Source organism: Saccoglossus kowalevskii, chromosome 15 (genome assembly GCF_978046115.1).
Source record: "Saccoglossus kowalevskii chromosome 15, keSacKowa6.1, whole genome shotgun sequence".
NCBI classification, from domain to species: domain Eukaryota; kingdom Metazoa; phylum Hemichordata; class Enteropneusta; family Harrimaniidae; genus Saccoglossus; species Saccoglossus kowalevskii.
In genome coordinates this window covers 32,804,821-32,811,014 of record NC_140655.1, presented here as the reverse complement: position 1 = coordinate 32,811,014, position 6,194 = coordinate 32,804,821, and positions in this window count along the sequence as shown.

The window sequence follows — 6,194 nt, the reverse complement described above, 5'->3', positions numbered from 1 at the left end:
ATGGTAGGATAAAATTACCCCGTACAATACCGCAAATATATTATTACTAGCCTCGGAACAACGATCTCGTGACAAGGATGTTGTTAATGTCTTAAATGAGTAGATGAAGGTTGGAAAACAATCCGTCGATACATGTTATAGATTCACTGTTTCCTGTTATTTATTGAATATTGAAGCCACATTCTTCGTGTTCTGCTCGATTAAACTAATAGAAGTATGAATACACATTTAAACAAATTATATTTAGGTACATAGTTTTATTCACAAATAGAAATCAAAAAGGTTTTTTAAAAGTTACGCGTACAAAAAACTCATTCCGTTTCTTTGACAAGGTACTTGGGGCTCAATGCAAAATCACTGTAGCGTTCGATTGTACAACCCATTCGTCCGCTATTGGCGTTAACCCTACGTAGAAGCTGAATTTCAAGAACGTTTGGCACATCTATAAATTATTATTGTTATTCAGCTCTAACCTAACTAATGATGCATGAACTGTTTGTCATATGTGTGTCTGTTATTGAATTGTATTTTCAACTATAACGTGTGCGTATGTCTGTTATTGAATTACATCTGTAAAATGTACAACGGTTCGATGAAATGCATTAATAATAGTGCATGCTATTTTGATTACCAATTCCATATGGGTTTTTCATGTCCGCGATGACTTATATATCAGTTATTTCAACAGCTGTGCTTTATTTGTATAATTGATAGACAATGATTGTTAAGCATTGCTAGGAAAGTGTTAGTGATAACTACTCGGAAAGGGGAAAAGACTTTCCAATATACTCCCACCCCTAATCCTAACTCTAACCTTAATCCTCCAGTCCCCTAATTTGTATAAGCTCCTCTGGATAACTATAGGTGTTTACAAGAAGGGCACATTTAGGATCAATTTTGGATCAGAGGGGGTACATTGGAAGGTCATTCCCATAAAGATACCATGGCTAAAACAGATGGATATTTTGATCCATTACAGTATAAATTGTAACATGTTTGAATGTTGTAATTTACATCTTCCGTATATGTATCACAGTACAAAGTGACGTGAATTTATTCAGTATCACAGATGATCAATAATTTTACAATTGCTCTCCAAATTTGTATATGTTTTGATATATGAAATATTGTCATTAATTCATTTTTGTATTTTTTTCATACCAGTGACTTCAGTTTTTGCATGCATGACAAACATATGTCATTACAATGCTTAAGTTTTATATTAAACTCGGTTACTAAGCCAAACACTAAAATGTTTTATTTTGCAAAAACTGTAATGTATACGTTTTATTATACGGACATTAAGACATATATGCATAATATCATGTATGTTTATTCACACAATCTTTACTGTCAATATTTGTTTACTCTTATTACTGTGGTTGTGAACCAACTACATATGTTAGTTAGGTTCATTTGTGTTTTCTGCGCAAGGACATGACTTTAATTGAGTTGATTTATATATAAGCTTAAATGTAATCTACCTCACTCAATTGTATATTTTATTCTTTCTACAATTCTGAAACTAATTTTCAAATTGTGTACTTTACACATGGTGCCTTTTGCATGGTATGATTGAAAAGAGCAATTTTTTTTAAGATGGTTGTACATTTTGCAAAATCAAAACATATCTCCTTTAATACAAGTGAAATAGAATGTCCGATTTCAAGGATTTTCCTTAACCATTATAATGCGTGTGAATAAAAAATTATATGTCTAGTAACAACATTCATGGGAATAATTCTAAATGCGCTTGGCGTCTTTCGTTATAGATTGCTACACAATGTACAATCTTTTGGTTTTTACACAACTGTAAGCCCTTTGGCGTTTTGAGTGGAAGCAACAAGACAATCAACTCAATTCTCTGAATGGCAGGTACCCAATCACCCGAAATGAAGAGTTTTTTGCGTGCGCAATTGGCTTCATACCGAGAGCGGCCATTATTTTAAATGTTCTCCTATGTGATTTGCCTCACAATTGCGACAATGTCATGCGACGTTCGGTCTTCGTCGTAATGATGTAGTGAATGACTGCCCCAATGAAGAACTGTACTTTTGCTATGTCGAGAACGCACCACAAGGTCACTATGTAGATAAAATGACAAAGGCTAATGATACTGGAAAAGAAGGCGTCCCCTGCTAGGAAAGATGTTTTATTACATTGCGCTGGATATAATTCTTAGTTCCGTGACTGATGAATAGTGTCCTTAGGTGTAATCCACGATTCTCTCCCACTGTGACTGAGTATGTACTCGTAAACGAAACAAATGTATTTGACATAACAGCATGAATTGTGGCACAGGAAATTAGGCACTAGGCGTGGGTCAAACGAAATTAAAAATAAAAATAGCCACATTTTATTGTACACCATACGTTTATGTGGGTTCCGTGTATGGTGTGAAGGAGAAACAGATTGCTAACTTGAACTTCGCCAATCACTAACATTTAGCTAGAACGACGGAGATATGACCAACACTATATCAAAAAGCAAATAACACGATCGTTACAAAATGTATTGTTGACATTATAAACACCTGTTTTATCAGACATAGATTTACTAAGAGAGTCCTTAGTTTTATTGATCTGAAGTTGTTGATGAGGTTAAGCGTCAATCAGGAATGGTGTGTATAGCTTTAATGTGTTTTTTTAATGTCGTATGATGGTGTGTAATAAGTTTAACGTTGTGTTTATCGCTATGCCAACAGTCATTGTTACGAACATTTTTGTCTGTTTGTATTTATTCGTGTAACAATTAATAAAATAATTTGTACACTAAATTTTTATAAATTTGTCTTCTAGTGTTTACAAGCATCACTGAACCAATCGAGATCGAACGTAATATACACGTGCACCATGGCTATTACCGCATAGAAGTTGTATTGAATTTCAACATCATTTCGAACAAACTCGTTAAGTAGATATGACAATACACTTAGTGTAATGTAAAGAAAACGTTACTTGTAAAAGAGAAAAAATGCTAAATTATTTAATCGTTGTTATCATGTGGGGTGTCAGTAGGCACGTCAGATTCCTTCAATCTTTTTTCGTGCCGCATTTCCTATATGAACTTAATGTGCACGATATTAATGATTATGTAATTACCAAGACCATATTCTACATATAGTTGATATATGTGTCTATCGAATATCTTGAAACGATTAATCCTGAAATAGACAGTTATGGTTCAGGGCGTAATAACTCCCTAACATTTTTAATTCTTCTCCTGCTTCCACCTGGTATATGTCATGCGATGTGTTTAAATGGATACGCCCAATGTGTAATTGTTCGTGTGATGCTGTTGAGTGATTCTATACACTAAAATCAATGATAGGTAACTGTATATATCACTGTCAGCTTAAATTACAGTTGCGTCGCAAAACATGGTGATGTGTTTGTTCTACTCGAACCCTATCATATATTGAAACAATTCTCACGCTCTTATATTGTAAATCAAAAATCTAACGACATGACGCAGTCGTCTTAGGCTATACCATGGACATAGTTTTCTAACTTGTATTGTCGAGCAATATAATATTATTAGGGTTTTATGTCATCGTATGTTTAAATTAACGGTATAAGAAATCACATAACACTACATAATCATAGTAACATTTACATTCTTTTTTGTAATTTAGAAATACTGATCCTTAGAAAATCATATTTCAGTCTTCTATTTCCTTCATATTCGTTGAGATGTGGAGGCATCGTATCGCGCCAAACCATTCGATTAGTTCAAATTGTTGACTACTATATAGAGTTAATCGTATTTTATACGTGACCGGGTCACATACCACCTGCTAGTCCTCAATGATTTCTTAATATAAAGCTGTATAAGATAATTGAGGCTTCACAATAACCCTCTAGTATTCGTCATTCCCATTAGTGATGTGAATGCCCATGTATTCTAAAGGATCATTGCTATTTGAAGAACATTTGTATCATAGTGATAGAAACGTTACAATGTCATTTTTTTAATTTGCTTCCAATTTCTCTCATTAAGAATCACTGTTGTTCAGTATTCTCACTATGGCATAAAAAATACTTTTGTTGTTTCCAGAGCCATGTACAAATGAGCGTCAATTTACATATTCCTAAAATATCTATAGTGATTATGCATTTTCTAATTCACTACTTCATCTTTAATGGGACTACTTCCTGTCTACATGCAAACTAATGACAAAAGAATCTTTCCGTGTGTGTTTGCCTGTACAAGTCTTTCTTGTAGTACGTGCTGTATAATACAGGGCAATGCACATTGCTGAAGCAGACACTTTGCGCACAACGACCAGCGTGGCGATAGTAAAGCTGTTGTCGTGTTTGCCTCGCATGAGAGCGGTTCTGAGTTGGATCAGCAATATAAATCAGAGTACAGTTTGCCCTGCCTTCCAAACACACGTTATTATGTTCGGAAGACTGTTTCGCACGTACACATAAAATTAGCTCATAAACACCGAAAACGGCAGAAGAGACAGCAATGGCTGTAAATGTCGAAAAAACGAACAGTGTGGCATCATGGAGATAAAAACGTTTGATAGAATAGTATTTTACAGACTGCATTTGATCATATATATATTTATATTGCGGTAAAATACGTCAGCATTGTTAGCCATGTTCCTGTTTAAAATCTATGTCTTATGTATTGTCAGGGCCATATACCACTTCTGCCAGTAGGAATACCGAGTAATTAAGCCATTTGCGATACAAACTTTTTAAAGCTCTTCATTTAATTTATTGAGTTTTATTCGCTTATGATTTACTCTTAGATAATCAATTGCAGTCCATATCATATCGTGTATTTAATTACTTACTATATAGAGATATATTAGTACACGATGTGCTTGTCTGTTTTGTTTTCTAATATTATAATCGCGAAAACTAGAAGTACACTCTTGTATCTGGTTGACCATAACATCAGCATCACTCAATACAAATATTCAAACAGCAAATATTCTTTTTCACTCTCCGGAGGCCTATATTATGTAAGGATTGAAGACCATGGTTTTCTCAGTATAATTGTATAATTTATCTTCTAAGCCTCTAGAGGCTATCCAGTCGTATATATCCACATAGCGCCATACTTAACACTACGGTCAGTCGTTGAAGGTACCAACAATTGTCATTTACAGTACGTAGATCTTCGTTGCACGTCTAATGCACGTTAGCTTAACCGCGAACATATATCGTGATTGATTCAAAAAATCACGTAAGAGGAGGTCCAATTTGAAGAAAGTCCGTCAGCGACACGGTGAGAAGCACTTCACTCTTTAATGACATTTTGGCTTAATTGGTTGGTGGTTTGATTGCACTGTCAATTTCTTATTCGCATTGACACGCTTATAAGGGCAGACGTCTCTCATGGGAATCTGGCGGAACAGATGAAAAACATGGCAAACATTCTTTTCGACTAACGGAACTTCTTCCAACAGATGTCCCCAGGCTTTGATGGAAATTGAAAGCGTTCAGTTGAATTTAATACCAGTACTTCTGCTCCAAAGAATGACGACTGAATATGAGTCCTCATTTTTCTGAATGTTTTCGACAACCCTAGTATGTTTTTTTTTTCATTTATAATTAATAGACAATCTCAATTCTTGGTTGAGATATTTTCATATGTGAAATTATAGGCTGGGAATAACCTACAACTCGTATCGTACACAACGCATCTTTGTCGCACTGTGAGATAAATCTTTAAGCAAACGGTGAAGTGAACGAATTATCGTTATTGCATATGCGATCAGTTGCACGAAGTCATACAAGCACTTGGTGGTTGTGTTGTTGATGATGATGATGTTAACCGATAATTTCACGTCCCACACCTGCAAGAATCGAACCTCCGGGCTGTAGCATTCCTTTCTGATATTAGTAGCGGCAATTGTTTTTGCCGTTACTGGAGGGTTGATGATATCTTGGGGTATTGATACTTGTTAATGAGCCCATTAAAAAGTGCAAATAAGATGTTTAGATGTACATTCACTTAAAAACGCCGCCCGCCGATAATGATTTTATCACGGGAAAACCTGGAAAGTAGAAGCGTAGGAGTGAAATATCCCATGCAAAGCAAACAGTGTGAAACCATACATAAACGAAACGAATGATTGCGAAAATGTTTGGTTTCCCTTTTCGAAGCCATATCGAAAAAAACAAATTGTGCGATCGAATTTACAAGATTACATCAGTTTATATCCTGCGACTGAA